The sequence below is a fragment of the Triticum dicoccoides genome, chromosome 6B (assembly GCF_002162155.2).
Source record: "Triticum dicoccoides isolate Atlit2015 ecotype Zavitan chromosome 6B, WEW_v2.0, whole genome shotgun sequence".
Classification (NCBI taxonomy): domain Eukaryota; kingdom Viridiplantae; phylum Streptophyta; class Magnoliopsida; order Poales; family Poaceae; genus Triticum; species Triticum dicoccoides.
In genome coordinates, this window is record NC_041391.1 from 713,148,909 (window position 1) to 713,167,555 (window position 18,647).

The following is an 18,647-nucleotide window of genomic DNA, read 5'->3' on the forward strand; positions in this document are numbered from 1 at the left end:
GGCCCGGGCTGGCCGATGCAAGGCGGAGGGTGAGGTTGAACTGCGGGTCGAGAATGAGGTTCTTGGACGGTGGCAGATCTAGGCCCGAGACGGAGTTGATCGTGACGGAGTAGCGCCGGTGGGGGAGGCCGAAGACGAGACCGAATGTCAAGCCGAGGGCGAGGACCAGCAACACGACTGGTAGGTGCAATGTGGCGTCGAACACGGCCACCCCTCTCTTCATGTCCACCGCAAGAGCGTCCAACACTTTTCCTGCTGGAAACGCGTTATGCTGCCGAAATTTCCGGCGAAATTCCGCACGACTTGTCGAAATTTTGGTCTTGTTTGTAAGAAAAGAAAAAAATCTAGGGTGTTGGGTGCAAAATTTTAGGGACTCGGCTGCAAGAACATGTTGTTTGCCGGGATGGAAAAGGAAAAAGGATGCGTTGTTCCCATTTCTATGACGTCACGTGTCAAGTCGACCACGCGAGGAAAAAAAAAGTTGACCACGCGAGAAAATAAAAAAGCAAGAGCAGCAGCGACTCCCGGCATCCGCTGACTATTTTTTCTATCTCGCGTGCTCTCTATTTTTCTTCTTCTTCTCCCTTTATTTAATTTGCCGCCCCGCCGCAGACCAACCAAAAGAGAAAGAGGAGTACTCGTAAAGTAAAGAGCGAGCGCTTGCTTGGATGGAAGCATGTTTTTGCGTTTACACGACACGAAGAGTCTACCTACGTATAGCGAGGATTTGCATTGTCTTGGTCCACCTAGCTAGGATTTGCTCTCCTTCCATGCATGAGACTCCTGGACTACCAAAAACCTCGCTTGTAATATACAAGGTCGGTGCTTTCCGACAATTAGAGAAAGATGACCCACGGCCAACGCTACTAGAGATCGAATTTTCTTCTTTACCAACAACAGAAAATTTAGCAGAGATCAAGATCGAGCCATGGACATGTTGGTCGCCAGCGGCTGGTTCACGGGGGTGCTGTCGTCGTTGACGAGGTTCCTCTTCATGTGGTCCATGGCGCAGCAGTGCATTCCGGATTTTCTCAGGAACTACGTCGACACGCTCGCCAGCCGCATCATGGACGCCATATCCCCCTATGACACCGTCACCATGGACGAGCGCCACCCTGACTACTTCGGCCGCAACCAGGCCTACGCCACCGCCGAGGCCTACCTCACCGCCACCTGCCGGTCCGGCGCCCGCTGCCTCCGCGCCACCCTCGGCTTCGACGACGACCGCATGAGCCTCGCCCTGGACGACCACGAGGATTGGTGTTAGAACAAATTTTTAAATCATTAAATGCTACTGAACATTATTTTTGAATGGTACAAAACATTTTTTAATTACTTGGAGATTTTTTACATTGTATAAACATTTAAGAGTAGCACAAAGAAATTTCTGAAACATGTGAACATTTTTTTAAAGTCATAAATGTTTTTTAAAGATATGAAACACTTTTTAAAATTACGCAAACACTTTATAAATTGTCTAATTTTTTTGAATGTCACAAACATATTGTTGAAAATCATGATCAATTTTTAAATGTCGTCAACATTTTTAAAGCACGCAGGAGGGTGCAGCAGGCAATTTGATTTATCTAGCAACCAAAGAAGAAACAACACTGTCCAGTAGCTGAATTTTTAACTGAAGCTAGCGACCAAAGAAGCAGCCATGTAGGCAACTTGATTGATCTACAGGAAGCTAGCAGTATGTGTGCATGGCTGGATTGAAATTGAACGCAGTGCTGCTGAATTTGTTTAGCTAGCGACTAGAACCTATTATGTTGTTGTTTGTTTGTTGTTGCTTCAGTTAAACTGCACAAGACATGTACTGTAGTAGTACCTTGCATGTGTTTGATGATATATGTGTAGATGCAATGCGGCCTTGGAGTGGTGATGCCCTATTTTAGGATAGCTGTTGGAGACAGCGCTTGCTCATGCCCAAAATAATATATCAGTTTTCGTGTCGAAAAAGTTTTACTCCACCAGCTTTTCGTGAGAAAAAATAAGGCTGATGTTGGAGATGCTCTAAATGTGTGATTATTTGGTTGTCCACTTTTCCTTGTTGCTATCTCTTATAACTCTCTTGATCAGTCTGCTTATGGCCACTTGATTGCAGAATTAGAAATTTCATGGAAACTTGCGGGTGAGTTCCTTTGAAATTAGAGTGCGAGCAAAATAGGGTATTCTCATTGTCTAGCTAATCATGGTTGTTATGTTGGTAGCACCCCTCGTTAGGTATGCCAGGTTCCAGATTGTATCTCTGAAGCTTGTATTAGCGGACTATAATTCTATTCTTATGAAATAAAACCTATTCTTTCTCCCAGAGAAAGTATCTAGCATCATCACGTTTCTTCTTGTTTGAGAGTGTGTCTTCATGTTTTATTATCTCAGCAAAATCTGAACGCACATACTTGAACACATTTAATAGTAGATCAGTGCACGCTATATAGTATGCACGGTTGAAAAACACTACCTATTCACTAGCCTACTACTGGTACTACAAATTTACGCATAAAGTCAAGCAGTTATTGAGGAGAAAATTTGACAAAAAGATTCACCCGAACAAACTAGGTGAATGGGGCTCCTGTATAAATTACATAATCTAATTTGTATTACTTGAAAGGAAGATAAACCAACCGATGTGTGTCAGCACCCTACGGACTGATTCGGATGCACGGATACATACTTTGTGTATACTATGTACACATCATTTACTGACTCACACATTTGTACTATATGCTATCGTGGGCAGAATTATTGATCCTCGTCTTCTTTCTAGTCGTCGTGGCTAATATTGTCGTCCCTATCGTCTTCCTCCTTTTCTTCATCACTACTGTCATTCCCTTTTTCATCTTTGTCCCCGGCAGATGCTTTCTCCTTCAGCTGGCAGGAGACATATGGTTGTCGCTTTATTGTATGAAATGCAAACGCCCTGTAATTGCTTTACTTTATCACTAAGCGGTAGCGATAGTCGTAGAAGCAATAGATGGCGTAACGACAACGATGCTACGATGGAGATCAAGGTGTCGCGCCGGTGACGATGGTGATCACGACGGTGCTTCGAAGATGGAGATCACAAGCACAAGATGATGATGGCCATATCATATCACTTATATTGATTGCATGTGATGTTTATCCTTTATGCATCTTATCTTGCTTTGATTGACGGTAGCATTTTAAGATGATCTCTCACTAAATTATCAAGAAGTGTTCTCCCTGAGTATGCACCGTTGCGAAAGGTCTTCGTGCTGAGACACCACGTGATGATCGGGTGTGATAGGCTCTACGTTCAAATACAACGGGTGCAAAATAGTTGCACACGCAGAGTACTCAGGTTAAACTTGACGAGCCTAGCATATACAGATATGGCCTCGGAACACGGAGACCGAAAGGTCGAACGTGAATCATATAGTAGATATGATCAACATAGTGATGTTCACCATTGAAACTACTCCATCTCACGTGATGATCGGACATGGTTTAGTTGATTTGGATCACGTGATCACTTAGATGACTAGAGAGATGTCTGTCTAAGTGGGAGTTTTTAAGTAATATGATTAATTGAACTTAAATTTATCATGAACTTAGTACCTGATAGTATTTTGCTTGTCTATGTTTGTTGTAGATAGATGGCTCGTGTTGTTGTTCCGTTGAATTTTAATGCGTTCCTTGAGAAAGCAAAGTTGAAAGATGATGGTAGCAATTACACGGACTGGGTCCGTAACCTGAGGATTATCCTCATTGCTGCACAGAAGAATTACGTCCTGGAAGCACCGCTGGGTGCCAGGCCTGCTGCTAATGCAACTGACGACGTTAAGAACGTCTGGCAGAGCAAAGATGATGACTACTCGATAGTTCAGTGTGCCATGCTTTACGGCTTGGAACCGGGTCTTCAACGACGTTTTAAACGTCATGGAGCATATGAGATGTTCCAGGAGGTGAAGTTAATATTTCAAGAAAATGCCCAGATTGAGAGATATGAAGTCTCCAATAAGTTCTATAGCTGCAAGATGGAGGAGAATAGTTCTGTCAGTGAACACATACCCAAAATGTCTGGGTATAAGAATCACTTGATTCAACTGGGAGTTAATCTTCCTGATGATAGTGTCATTGACAGAATTCTTCAATCACTGCCCCCAAGCTACAAGAGCTTCGTGATCAACTATAATATGCAAGGGATGGACAAGACTATTCCCGAGCTCTTCGCAATGCTAAAAGCCACGGAGGTAGAAATCAAGAAGGAGCATCAAGTGTTGATGGTTAACAAGACCACCAGTTTCAAGAAAAAAGGCAAAGGGAAGAAGAAGGGGAACTTCAAGAAGAACAACAAACAAGTTGCTGCTCAGGAGAAGAAACCCAAGTCTGGACCTAAGTCTGAAACTGAGTGCTTCTACTGCAAGCAGACTGGACACTGGAAGCGGAACTGCCCCAAGTATTTGGCGGATAAGAAGGATGGTAAAGTGAACAAAGGTATATGTGATATACATGTTATTGATGTGTACCTTACTAATGCTCGCAGTAGCACCTGGGTATTTGATACTGGTTCTGTTGCTAATATTTGCAACTCAAAACAGGGACTACAAATTAAGCGAAGATTGGCTAAGGACGAGGTGACGATGCGCGTGGGAAATGGTTCCAAAGTCGATGTGATCGCGGTCGGCACGCTACCTCTACATCTACCATCGGGATTAGTTTTAGACCTGAATAATTGTTATTTGGTGCCAGCGTTGAGCATGAACATTATATCTGGATCTTGTTTGATGCGAGACGGTTATTCATTTAAGTCAGAGAATAACGGTTGTTCTATTTATATGAGTAATATCTTTTATGGTCATGCACCCTTGAAGAGTGGTCTATTTTTATTAAATCTCGATAGTAGTGATACACATCTAATAAATAGTACAACTTATTTGTGGCACTGCCGTTTAGGTCATATCGGTGTATAGCGCATGAAGAAACTCCATACTAATGGGCTTTTGGAATCACTTGATTATGAATCACTTGGTACTTGCGAACCGTGCCTCATGGGCAAGATGACTAAAACGCCGTTCTCCGGAACTATGGAGCGAGCAACTGATTTGTAGGAAATCATTCATACTGATGTTTGTGGTCCAATGAATGTTGAGGCTCGCGGCAGGTATCGTTATTTTCTCACCTTCACAGATGATTTGAGCAGATATGGGTATATCTACTTAATGAAACACAAGTCTGAAACATTTGAAAAGTTTAAAGAATTTCAGAGTGAAGTGGAAAATTATCGTAACAAGAATAATGAAATTTATGATGTTGTTCGTGGCGTGCCGTTTGTGTCGTTTGCGCTGGCTACAGGATTTTCAGTTTTTAAAATGTTTTATCTCTTAATCGAAAAATCTGATTGAAAATCCATTTTCACCATTAAATCCCTCGCGATGAGATCTTCGAAACTAGATCCCATGTTGATATGTTTTAATGAAATTTTTTTTGGATTAAAAGTTGCCATGTCTATTGCATATGAATTGCCATGATGCTTATACTGAAGTTGCCATGATATGTTTTAGCTATTTTCTTCTACATTTAAAAGTAAATTTTGACATTTATAAAACGGGGAATTAAGAAACTAGACTTGCCATGAACCATAAACTAAAATTGCCATGATACATGCACGTAAAATTGCCATGGTTCATACAAAAATTAATTTTCATGGTCAAAGTACTGGAGTTGCAATCATCAAAATACTAAAATTCCCATGATCTACAAACTAAAATTGCCACATGGCAACTTTAGTTTAAGCCCTATGGCAACTGCAGTGTAAACATCGTGGCAACTTCTGGCAAAAAAAAAATTCGTCGAAACATATCATGGGGTCTAGTTTTGAAGATCTCGTCGAGACGGATTTAATGGTGAAAACGGATTTTTAGTTCGCTTTTTTATTTAGGAGATACAACATTTTTAAGCCGAAAACCAAAAAAAATTCTGTTGATGCCATCTATTCATACGTGGCAAAATGAGTGGTGATGGAGGCGTGTGGGCGATGTGCAAACGCCCACACGTGTAGGCGTTAACATTTCCGTTATTTTATCATGTAGTACTGTTTAAATCTAAACAATCCGTAGCAGATCTTCATGGTTGGTCTTGAGTGGAGAGACCCTGACTGCGTCCTATTATGAAGATTGGAGTAGAAATTATAACCAGATCATCATTCGCTTTCTGGTTCGGATCTGGGCAAGTGTCATCCGAATCACATCTAGCAGTGTCCCCGATTCGCCTAACCCCGCACGACACCACCAGCTCGGCATCGTGGTGGTCGGCAGATCGCCCGATCTTGACGTTGAACGCCTCCACCCCGCTCCGCAGGTCTACAGTGAGGCTGTCCATCAGGAACCCTGGTAGCTGCACGCCGGTGCCTTTAGCGACGACGAGCTGCTCCCTCGACTTCATCGGCCTGACGCAGAGACGGCGCGGTGCGGCGGCGCTGGTGGCGAGAGGGACGCAGAGGTAGGACAGGTGCACGTAGGTGCCAGCGTCCATGCACGCGCCGCGGCCCGGACTGGCCGATGCAAGGCGGAGGGTGAGGTTGAACTGCGGGTCGAGCGTGAGGTTCTTGGACGGCGGCAGATCTAGGCCCGAGACGGAGTTGATCGTGACGGAGTAGCGCCGGTGGGGGAGGCCGAAGACGAGACCGAATGTCAAGCCGAGGGCGAGGACCAGCAACATGATGAGGCACACCGAGCATCATTTGTCTAAGCACGACATCCTCTTCAAGCGCTGTCCCAGCATCGTCGCCGGCGATCGCGGGTTCTCGGGATAGGTGGACTTGGTGTCCAAGCCCGACGGGTATCCCACCATGGTTGCGCTTGTCAAACGATCTGACTATGGGTTGGTACACGATCTGGCTTGCATATGCTTGTTTAATTAGGGTTTGGATTTGGCGGCGGGGTCGTCTCCGAGGTTAGTTTGTACTAGCAAAAGGGCCCGTGCGTTGCAACGGGAGAAAAAAATTCATAATTTCAAATGGTCATGATCACATTTCGTTGCATCACCGAGATACAATATCTCTCTCAATTTCTCGAAATCATGAACATTTTGAAATTATGAACAATTTGTTAAACTCATGCACATATTTGAAATCGCAAACAACATACTATTACAAATTTCTGAACATTTTCTACAATCAAGAACATTTTTTCAATTTATGAATATTTTTTGCTATTTACAAACATTTTTAAAAAATTGTGAACATTTTTAAGCAATTTTCCTGAACTGGCAAACATTCTATAATCGATGAAAATATTTAGAAATTGAGTGGAATAGTTATTGAATTTGACGAACTTTTTTTGATTTAGCGAACATTTTTGGAAATGCCCGTGCCTTGCAACGGAAAAAAACTATCAAGTTATACATGTGTGGTAGATATAAAAAAGTATGAATCAAATTCACAAAGTATATACAAATCATGTCATGATGCGATAAGACACTTTTAAAATGTAATTTCAAAAACGAACAATATGATGCTCATCAAGACTTGATTTTTTAAGGCGCCACAACAAAATATTTTGTGGCTGAGCAAACTGCATTGACGGACCCTGCCTGAGCTATACTGATAAATAAAGTGTCTCGTCTGGACTTAGCGTAGCGGTGTTTACCATAACCACTATTGTGATATGAAAATAAGCATAACTGTGTATGGAAGCAAAATAGACATTTAGTCATTTTAGTATAGCTTACAAAAACAAACCCTTAGAAAGTTATGTCAATTTTGTTGGGTTCAGCGTTGTACAAAACACGGAAACCCTTTTTTACCCAACGCGAAGGACTAAATAAAATCATAAGACGAGCTATATAGATCTCCTAATAAAACCTTTATGAAACCTACAATTAGTTTTGTTCATTATTTACGGATGTGTTTTAATTTTTGTGAACATTTTCTAAAAGCTGATGGACATGATTTTTAAATTCTTGAATATGCTTTGAATATTGGCTCATTTAAAAAAATCATGAACATTTTTTATTTCATGAAATCATTAGAAATCGTGATTTGTTTATAATTTGTGGGCAATTTTTTAAGTCATGAACATTTTTTGATTTTTAGAATATTTTTTAAATTCACAAACAGTTTACCATTTTCCTACTTTTTTTCAGAACTCGCAATTGTTTGATATTTTGGAAATCCGAAATTAATTTTGAGATAAAAAACCAAAACAGAAATAAAAAAGTAAAAAGAAATAAAAAATAGGGGGCGCCATCAATCCGAAATTTATTTTTAGGGAAAAAACAAAATAGAAATAAAAAAAGATATAGAAAACAGGGGGCGCCACGACCCGCACATGGGCTGGCCCATTACTGCGCTTGGTAAAAAGAAAGAGAAAAAGCGTGAGAACCAGGGATCGAACCCTGGTCTCCTGTGTGGAGCATCATTGCCTCAACCATCGCACTGCTCATGCATTGGTGCTATTATATCGTATCCACCTTTAATAACAGAACCCTGGAGCGATATTTGAAATTAAAAACGAATCGTTTTTGCCACTTACGGGTGGCATTGGTGGGTAATTATTGCCAACTTCGAGGGTTGTTTTTATGACGTACCACCAGAAGCGATGTGTGGTTTATTAGTAGGTAAAGATACGCACGCGTATCTGCTTAGGCCGTACGTGGTGCTAAAACTATGGACTTTAATCGATATGTACGTCTCTCTTTACTTAATTTGGAGTTTTCAACTACTTCACCTTCAACCGACATCTAAGTTTATTTTGATCAGCAAAAAATAGAGCTCACATCGTGGTGCTTTTCTTTTTTGCTGGATTAGTTAATGTGTGTTTTTTGCCTCTTCTATGCATTATCGGTCTCAAAGAATATTGGTTGTATACATTGCATGACGCAACAATTTTCATTCTATTGTCTAATAATAAAGCGACGGTTAGAGGAAACATAAAGTACCACCTCTATTCTGAATTATAAGATATTTTAGGTATTTCAATATGACTACATATGGACCGGGAACACACATACTAAAATGCATCTATATATACATCCAGTTCAGGAAAAGTTAGAATATCTTATAATTTGAAACGGAGTAAGTAATTAATATATCAAGACATACTGCAAGATTGCCATCTAAACGGCAGCATATAATTCAGCGCCAGTTTCATATGGTCCTTGTCTCGCATGTACACGTGTATAATAGTCCCTAATTGCAACCAGTTGAAATTGATAGGTTGTTTAATAAGAGAATGTCATCCATGCGCAATTAAATCCCTACTACTTCTCTAATTATATACTCCCTGCGTCTGGAAATACTTGTCATCAAAATAGATAAAAAAAGATGTATCTAGAACTAAAATATGTCTGGATCCATCCCCTTTTATACATTTTGATGACAAGTATTTCCGGACAGAGGGAGTACTAGCTAAAAAGATTGTAAGGTCCATATTTCACTTTTCTTCTCATCAGCCCTTCATCCAACCTTTCTTTCTTGTCTGATAGTTCACCACCTTATTTTACTTATCTTCTAACCAATTTTACTTTGATTTACTTACCAAACTTCTCATCAAACTACAAGGAAAATCATGGGCAAAATTTGATAAACCTTTATTTACAATATCACAATAATATGGGCAGGTAAATCATAAGTTAACGTGCTCGAATATTTATATCCGCTGCAACGCAGGGACGGTCCTGGTTAAATAAGCAAAACTTTCTAGCTGTGTAGAATATTTCGTAGTTGCTGGATACATCATTTTAATAATAATTAAAGTCTTCGTTCATGCATGGCCAAATTAAATAACCAAACAACGCAGCATATACTGCCAACATAAATAAGAGAACAAACAAACCTTGCAAACTCTAGATGTAGGACATGCAACGGGTATTTCTATGAAATCTCGCAACAAGAAAAAACATGAATATTTCTAAGAAATAAAGCAAAGTGGTTAACACTTGTTTGGCGACTGGTCGATGAGTTGATGACTATCCACATATATATACATATTACTAGGATAAAGCATATGAGAATGAAAGAAGAAACTCTGCGATCAACTACGTACTATTATATTCTAGCTATAAGCAAACAACTATTGGTCGAGAAAGTCACATGGCACGGCGCCCAGACCGACTCGCATGCCCTTGCAGCCTAACCCCCACGGGTACGGTGACAGTACTCCTTCAAACGACCCGACTGGTAGGTGCAATGTGGCGTCGAACACGGCCACCCCTCTCTTCATGTCCGCCGCAAGAGCGTCCAACACTTTCCCTGCTGGAACCGCAGTGGCCATTGCCAGGACCTGCTGCTCCACCGCCTTCCGTGGCCTGGCGCAGAGCGGCCGCGTCTTGGGCCTGCTGGCGGCAATCCGGACGCCGCTGTAGGCCACCGTCATGTAAGCGCTGGGGTTGATGCACGCTTGTGAACCGTAGCTCCCGGAGGCGACACCGAGGGTGAGGTTGAACGAGAGGCCCGTCTTGGGGTCGGTGGAGGAGATGGAGTCTACCGCGACGGAGTAATGGGCGTCGAGCCTGTAGTACTCGACTGGGACGATTATGCATGCAGGTATCAGGAGGGCGCCGACTACCGCGAGCAGCACGAAGCACCAAAGCGGGCACCCTCTGGCGGCATTGATCTCGTGATCTCCATCGGGTGCCTGGCTCTCGACGTCGTCCATGTCCGGCAGCCTGCGCTTTTCGCTGTGGGGGTCTTGGCTCTTGGGTTTGAGTTTGGCGTAGACGCAGAACAGGTAATATGTATGGAGAAAATTAGAATCGATAGGCACGTCTCCGAAAGGAAATTAGTTTAATTATTAATTGAACCGCTAGCTGGAGTAGTAGCATCCTTGCCGGAATCGTGACCGTGCCTAGTTACTAGTAGTAGTCTAGTAGCAATGAAGCGCATGGGTCCATCAATCGGTCGCTAAAACATGCATGCATGCATGCATGCGTTCCTCCGTCGGCAGCTCGACTTTGACTTTGACTTGCGCAGGCGTTGTTTGTGAGCGAGCGTGAAACTAGCGATGGATACAACTTAGTAGTTTGATTACAACATGCACGGACATGACCAACCTGATCTTTTCAAGCAGGTTACCAACATACAACTTAGTAGTTTTTATCTTGTCAGTGGCGAAACAAACTGACCTTTTCAAGGACGGACGGACGGACCGATTGCGTCGCATCTCTCCTGCTCTCCTCGTTCCGCCGGCAACCAACCAGCCAATCATCAACTCAGAAAATGGCACATCTGTTCTCCATCCGGCGCAACATCGATCCTTCTTCAAAGGTTTCGTTTTTCTCCAACGTCATTATTTTCACTGACGGTCGAACGACACTGACGGATGTGCCTTCTCGCTCGCCGCCGGCGAGCCCAGGTAAGGTGCATGCCCTACCGTTGTTACCGTTGTTGTCCGCTCCATCATCGCCAACAAAAAGAGAGAGAGAGAGAGAGAAACCCTCCCCTCTTCCCCACCCGATGCGACCAGCGACCGCTTTCCCTCTTTTCGCGTTGACAATGCGTGCGGGCGATGGACCCTAACCGCGACGACTCCTTGACATGACAAGGCGATACGTGTACAATGCAAGCTTGCTAGACGTTCTGGAAGGCACGAGCTGTACTGTAAGTTTTAGTTTATCCGTGCTACAAACTGCTACTCCCTCCTTTCCGGTTTATAAGGCTTATCTCAAAATTTCAGTTTTTCCATTTTGTAAGGCTCAATTTGGTTGTTTCCCATCACATGTTCAAATTCCAAGGTGCATTAAATCATTGCATGCAAGTATATAAGAGAAAATTAAGCAATGCATGTAATTTATGCATGCATGCATTGCAATTAATGCATTGGTAAACATACTTTTTTAAGGAAAACAAGAGCATTAATTGGGTGTTTTGCCAAACTACAAAAAGTATTCCACCACTCATCATCCACCTTGGTTGGTGAGATTTTTGAATTGAGCCTTATAAGCCGGAAAGGAGGGAGTAGTCGAGTAATAATCTCCTTTTTTCAAGAGATCTTTGAAAGTTGTGTGGTAATAAATAAAAGGAGTAGGTAGCAATTTATGGCATGGACTCACCCACCCGTCTCGGAGTAGAGTAGTTGGCTTTGAAATTTGTGGAGCATGCATCGGGATTTGGCGAGCGGCTGGGATGACAATACGGGCGGGGATGGATCCGTGGGAGCCCAAGATGAACCAATCAGATTTGCTCGCGATTGACCTGCGTTGAGTGGAAACCAGGAAAGTGAAGAGTCCACCCACCCTCTCTCCTCCCCCGATTAATTCATTCATTCCCGCAGTCGCCGCCCCCGCGCCAACCACCTCCCCCCGACGGACCTCGATCCGCCGCCGCCCCCACCCCCACCCCCACCGTCGATGACCCCCTGGCCTCCCCCTTCACTCACCTGACGCCAGATCGAGCAGGCGAGGCGGCGGCCATGGCGATCCCAGACCCGCGACGGCCACGGTCTCGGGGGACGAAGCTGCTCGACTTCGGTGCCGGGAGAGAAGCCGCCCCTCCCATCCGTGTGGTTCCGCTCGAGGGCCGAGCGGTTCCGCGCGAGGCGAGCGCTTGACTGCTCCGACGCCTCAAGGTCTCCTCCCCTTCTCTCTCCCATCTTCTCCTCTCTGCGCCGCCGCCGTGATTTGCTCTAGTCCCTGATGCAGCCGATGCCCTCACGCAAGTGCACGAGGGATCCGAGGCCACCACTCAGGCGCGGCGCGGCGTAGTGCATCTCACGAATTCCACCACCAATCCTCGCCGCCGTTCATGCTCCGGCGTCAGCAGGGCCGGCAAGACGGCGACTTCCGCTTCTTCTTGTCTCGCGACGCCTCCTCCAAGCCGCTCAAGGTACTCCCCTCCCCTCCCCTCCCCTCCCCTCCCCTTGCCGCCCCCAAATCTCCAATCTCTTCCGACCTCCGCGGCCAGCCTCACGAGCGAGATCATGAGAATTAGATGGGGCGGTGGATGGATTCCCTTGGCATCTGCTTGATGATTTCCCTTTGTGTAATGTATGATGATAGTTGAAACCTGAAGCTTTCTGTGCGCAGTCCAGTCTTACGCATCTTCATTGATCCATTATTGTTAATGGGATTGTGGCAGGGGTGGGTGTGGCACTGTGGCCTGGGTCGCGGCTCGGTTCGGCACGGGGTCGATTACCTAGCACAGGCTCCATCAATTGGATTATCGCGCCTGCTCGGCGGCCTACAGATTCTCTCCTCACGCGTGTGTTTAGCTTAGTTCAATTCGGTGTGAAATCAAGGTTTTACCTTCTATTGTAGTAGGAGTAAGATGGCGCGATGAGCTCTGCAGAGCGGTGCAGAGTCCTCCTTCCATGCCAATAATTCAGATTTGTTCTACTACGTAATTGTCATTCATATGTGCCAGTTCTTGGATGGTCCTGCACGTATGGTTTCGTTTGCTGAATTTACACAAGCCACGCTGAGAATTCTTGCTACTGTATTGCTAATTCCGTCCGTGTACCCATCCTTACTGAATCCTTGTATACTGAATCTGGAAGAAACACTACCTGAAGAAAACAGAGCATTTATCAGTTCAGAATTCTGCATCCCTTCTTGCCTGACAGCACGACCTGCTTGCCAAAATGATACAATACCCTTCATCCTTTTCCAGACCTGAATTTTCAGATTTGTGTTCGTGATATTTCAAGCAAAGCATCAACTGATGTTCCCCTGACTGACCGCCGCATTCCATTGCAGCAGCAGCAGCAGCCATGAGGTGCCTGTAACAGGCTCATAATAGGAACGAGTGAGGCGAGACACAGCGGCTTGAGGTGCTCGGTAACCTCTACGGTGGATTGCCTTGTGTGCTGTGGACAAGGTTAAGGACGAGTGTGAGCGGCTATTGAATTCTACAGTTTCAAACCCCATTGAGAGTGTATATATGCAGCTTCTTTCGATATATTCTCCATGTTATAAGTTTCATGTCATCTCTTCTGGAAAAAAGATAACAAACACCGCAATTGTAGTGGTTTGTTGCCATCTAGCTTTTCGGATTTTTGAATCCCCTGTAATTTCTCTGTAAGTATCCCTAGATATATAGGACAAATTAATTCATATGCATGTCAGCTGCATGAACTAAGAGGGTCAGATGCAGAATTCAGTTTAGCTCGATTGTCATGTACATCCGTTCATTTTCTAGATGGACCAAAGGGAACTGGAATTTGGTTTTCTCACGTCTTTTGTTTTTGCTGTTCTCAATTGTATTTGTGTGGAATAGAATCTATGCAAACCATACCATTTTCTCATTCAAAACTAGTCATGACCAATTTATTATGCTTATTTTTGCTTATACTGTATTTTTTGTTCAGGAATCTGGAGTTCATGTATCATTATCAAGCACAAGCTTGTGGAAGGGGTGGGTGTGGCTGGGAGAAAATGTTAAACAGGAAGGGAAGAAGCTGGATCACCACAAACGCCATGGAGGAGAAGCCCACAAATGTAAGTAGCACTACTGCTTTAAACCCCCAAAGATTTTTTTTCCTGAAGCAAAATTTTCATCAAGGCACAAACATCAAGTGTTTGTCACACTTGAAACTAATGTGCCGACGTGGCACAGCGCAGTGGATCTCACGAATTCCACCACCACTCCTCGCCGCCGTCCATGCTCCAACGTCAGCAGGGCCAGCAAGACGGCGACTTCCACTGGCTGTAAGCCATCAAAGCTTTGCATGCGTGAGGCCGGGTTGATGTTGACTTAATCAATCTCCCTGCTGGCGAGGACGTCCTACAGGTAGCACCAACTTAGCTGCTTGTGTATATGTTGATGGATGCTCTGCGAAATATCTCTCACCACTAGGACGATTCGGGATTCAGTTTAACTCTTTACTTTGTTTCTTTGTTAGATTTTTGTGTTTATTGCATTCTGTAGCTTCCTCAAGAAGTAAAATGGTGTTGTGTCTAGTCCTCATTAACTACCTGTTTAGTTCCTTTACAGGAGTAGTTCAGTAATGAGTATATAAATACTCATGCATTCATTATTTTGTTCATCCTGCAGCTTTGCAAGTATAAGCACCACCATTGTTTAGTTCCCAGGATCTCTTTGCTGTCATGTTGAATTTGGGGGTGATATGTTCTTCCGTTGAGTAACCAACGGTTGGGTTTCAACAACTAACAGTGCTACACCACCTTGATTTTCGTGTGGTGTATATGTTTGTAAAGCACTTAGCAATTGGTAAGCCGGTTATCTAGTTAGCAAGCTTATTTTTTAAACATATGCTTATCTCATTTTAGTGAGCTCAGCTTCAGTCTTGTGCAAAAAATTCTATGGTTTTGTCTCTAATTGTGCTATTATCGATTTCTCGGTTTAAATCATGGGCCTGGTTTCTGGTGGAAATATAATTCACGGGCCTATGTGGCATCTGTTTTGATCGGTTTCACAGAGTGTTTAACTTATCTGGTTCAGAGGTGCTTTGACATTTCAACTTTTCTTACTTGTGCTCGTGTAGTTGTCTCCCAATATTTATCTTCATGTTCATACAGTTTCTTACTTCTGCACGCTTCTTCTATGCAGTTAAACACACATGTCTGGTTCTCAAAGACTCATGTAGGATGGTCCCGAGCTCCAAACCATGGAGGCAGTGGCCTCTTCTCTGTCTTTGTTGGTTAGCACCTGGCCTTCTCCCTCTACTTTGTTTATCCTAGTGCCCACAACCTGGTAATCTCCACTCTCTTCTGACCTCCGCCTCACGGACGAGGTGAGATGGAGTGGTGGATCGATTCCCTTGGCATCAGCTTGATTATTTCTCTTTGTGTATGATGACAGTTGAAACCTGAAACATTGTGTATGAAGTCTAATCTTATGCATGCTCATTTATCCTTCTTGTTAATGGAATTGGGGCTGGCATAAAATGTTAAGCACGAAGGAAAGCAGCTGCATCACCACAAACGCCAAGGAGAAGCACACGAATGTAAGTAGTACTGCTGCTTTAAACTCCCAAAGGTTTTGTCTCTAGTAAAATTTTCATCGAGGCATAGACATCAAGTGTTTGTCACACTTGAAACTAATGTGCAAAGGTCAGAGAAAAACAAACAAGTGTGTGCATTGGGATCATTTACTGGTTGGTTGCTTACCGAAACTTAAGCTTTGCCTTCTAACAATCAATGCATGCAAGCTGTGTATGCGCATGTCGACAGGTGCAGTTGTACTGTAGCGACAAATACATAGTTCTGCTGCATATATACACAATCCTCAAACAGGTGCATAGTAAGAACGAGTAGGGTGAGATAGAGCGGTTGGAGATGCGGTAGCTAGATTGCATTGAGTGTTGTGTACAAGGTTAAGGACGAGTGTGAGCGGTTGTTGAGTTCTGTACTTACAAACGCCATTGAGTGTGTATACATGAGTCATCTTTCCATTCTCCATGTTATAAGTTTCCTGTAATCTGTTCTTGAAAAAGGTGACTCACACTGCAATTGTAGTGGTTTGTTCGCACCTAACTTGCAGATTTTCTAACCCCTTGTAACGTCTCTATATTTGTCCTTAGATATAAGAAAAATTAATTCATATGCATGCCAGCTGCATGAACCAGGAGGGTCAGATATAGAATTGAGCTTAGCTCGATAGTCTTGTACGCTTGTTCATTTTCTAGATGAACCTTAGGGCATCGGAATTTGGTTTTCTCATGTTGTTTTTTTAGTTGCCATTTCAACTGTATTTGTGTGGAATGGATTCTATGAAAACCATACCATTTTTTCATTCAGAAATAGTCATAACCAATTTATTATTGTTATCTTTGCTTACATTGTTATTTCGTTCAGGAATCTGGGTTTCCATTTTGAAGTTATAGCTGCTGTACTGAAAGGAAAGGAACTCTTTTCTCCGTGAAAATGCAAAGAAAAATAAATCTGGGTTATTGGTCACTCACCTGACCCAGGCCCCAGATAGAGCAATCGAGGCGGTGGCCATGGCGCTCCCAGATCGGCGACGGCCTCTGCAGATGAGCGCTACCCATCGTTCATCGTCAAATGCTTCGAGTTGCCCGCGACGAAGCTGCTCGACTTCGGTGCCTCCCCTCCGTGTGGTTCCGCTCGAGGGCCGTGCGGTTCCTTGTGAGGGGAGGGCTCGGCTGCTCCGACGCCTCAAGGTCTCCTCCACCCCTCTTGTCCATCTTCTCCTCTCTGCGCCAGCGCCCCGATTTGCTCTAGTCCCTGATGCGGCCCATGTGCAGGTGCACGAGCGATCCAAGGACCTTTGTGCTGGCTCAGCGGATCTCACAAATTCCACCACCACTGCTAGCCGCCGTCCATGCTCCGGCGTCAGCAGCTCCAGCAAGACGGCGACTTCTGCTTCTTCCTGTCCCATGAAGCGTCCTCCAAGCTGCCCCCAATTCCCCACTCTCTTCTGACCTCCGCCTCACGACCGAGGTGAGATGGAGGGGTGGATGGGTTCCCTTGGCATCAGCTTGATGTTTTCCCTTTGTTTCTGACGACAGTTGAGACCTGAAACTGTTGGAAATATGCCCTAGAGGCAATAATAAAAGTATTATTATTATATTTCCTTGTTCATGATAATTGTCTTTTATTCATCCTATAACTGTATTATCCGGAAATCGTAATACACGTGTGAATACATAGACCACAATATGTCCCTAGTGAGCCTCTAGTTGACTAGCTCGTTGTGATCAACAGATAGTCATGGTTTCCTGGCTATGGACATTGGATGTCGTTGATAACGGGATCACATCATTAGGAGAATGATGTGATGGACAAGACCCAACCCTAAGACTAGCACAAAGATCGTGTAGTTCGTTTGCTAGAGCTTTGCCAATGTCAAGTATCTCTTCCTTTGACCATGAGATCGTGTAACTCCTGGATACCGTAGGAGTGCTTTGGGTGTATCAAACGTCACAACGTAACTGGGTGACTATAAAGGTGCACTACAAGTATCTCCGAAAGTATCTATTGTTTTATGCGGATCGAGACTGGGATTTGTCACTCCGTGTAAACGGAGAGGTATCTCTGGGCCCACTCGGTAGGACATCATCATATGCGCAATGTGACCAAGGAGTTGATCACGGGATGATGTGTTACGGAACGAGTAAAGTGACTTGCCGGTAACGAGATTGAACAAGGTATTGGATACCGACGATCGAATCTCGGGCAAGTAACATACCGATAGACAAAGGGAATTGAATACGGGATTGATTAAGTCCTTGACATCGTGGTTCATCCGATGAGATCATCGTGGAACATGTGGGAGCCAACATGGGTATCCAGATCCCGCTGTTGGTTATTGACCAGAGAACGTCTCGGTCATGTCTGCATGTCTCCCGAACCCGTAGGGTCTACACACTTAAGGTTCGATGACGCTAGGGTTATAAAGGAAGCTTGTATGTGGTTACCGAATGTTGTTCGGAGTCCCGGATGAGATCCCGGACGTCACGAGGAGTTCCGGAATGGTCCGGAGGTAAAGATTTATATATAGGAAGTCCTGTTTCGGCCATCGGGACAAGTTTCGGGGTCATCGGTATTGTACCGGGACCACCGGAAGGGTCCCGGGGGCCCACCGGGTGGGGCCACCTGCCCCGGGGGGCCACATGGGCTGTAGGGGGTGCGCCTTGGCCTACATGGGCCAAGGGCACCAGCCCCAAGAGGCCCATGCGCCTAGGAAACCCTAGAGGGAAGAGTCCTCGAGGGGGAAGGCACCTCCGAGGTGCCTTGGGGAGGATGGACTCCTCCCCCCCCTCTTG

The 18,647-nt window shown here is 44.4% G+C and overlaps 1 long non-coding RNA gene across 1 annotated transcript; it reads left to right on the forward strand.

Annotated features, from left to right (window-relative positions):
* The first annotated feature begins 14,565 nt into the window (after positions 1 to 14,565).
* On the forward strand, positions 14,566 to 17,416 carry LOC119322284. Its single transcript, XR_005155497.1, has 5 exons — positions 14,566 to 14,689; positions 15,470 to 15,560; positions 15,722 to 15,866; positions 16,717 to 17,042; positions 17,127 to 17,416. It is a non-coding gene; the product is annotated as an uncharacterized LOC119322284 (long non-coding RNA).
* The last annotated feature ends 1,231 nt before the right edge of the window (positions 17,417 to 18,647 follow it).